The sequence below is a fragment of the Arachis duranensis genome, chromosome 6 (genome assembly GCF_000817695.3).
Source record: "Arachis duranensis cultivar V14167 chromosome 6, aradu.V14167.gnm2.J7QH, whole genome shotgun sequence".
NCBI lineage: Eukaryota > Viridiplantae > Streptophyta > Magnoliopsida > Fabales > Fabaceae > Arachis > Arachis duranensis.
Window position 1 is genome coordinate 77962044 of NC_029777.3, and position 385 is coordinate 77962428.

The following is a 385-nucleotide window of genomic DNA, read 5'->3' on the forward strand; positions in this document are numbered from 1 at the left end:
GAGAAATCATATTGACATGCTGAGTCAATATTTTGTTCTGAGCCAATATGGCATTCAGGGTATCAATTTCAAGAACTTCTTTCTTCTGAGTCATCCCATTATTCACAGGATTTCTTTCAAAAGTGTACATGAACTGGTTATTTGCAACTATCTCAATGAGTTCCTGGACTTCTGCTGGTGTTTTCAGATGAAGAGATCCACCAGTAGAATGGTCCAATGACATCTTGAACAATTCAGACAAACCATCATAGAATATACATATGATGCTCCATTTTGGAAGCATATCAAAAGGACACCTTTTGGTTAATTGCATGTATCTTTCCCAAGCTTCATAGAGAGATTCACCTTCCTTCTATCTGAAGGTTTAGACTTCCACTCTAAGCTT

At 37.1% G+C, this 385-nt stretch overlaps 1 non-coding gene across 1 annotated transcript; it reads left to right on the forward strand.

Moving 5' to 3' along the window:
* The first annotated feature begins 277 nt into the window (after nucleotides 1-277).
* LOC127740342 (small nucleolar RNA R71) lies at nucleotides 278-385 on the forward strand. Its single transcript, XR_008001021.1, has one exon. It is a non-coding gene; the product is annotated as a small nucleolar RNA R71 (small nucleolar RNA).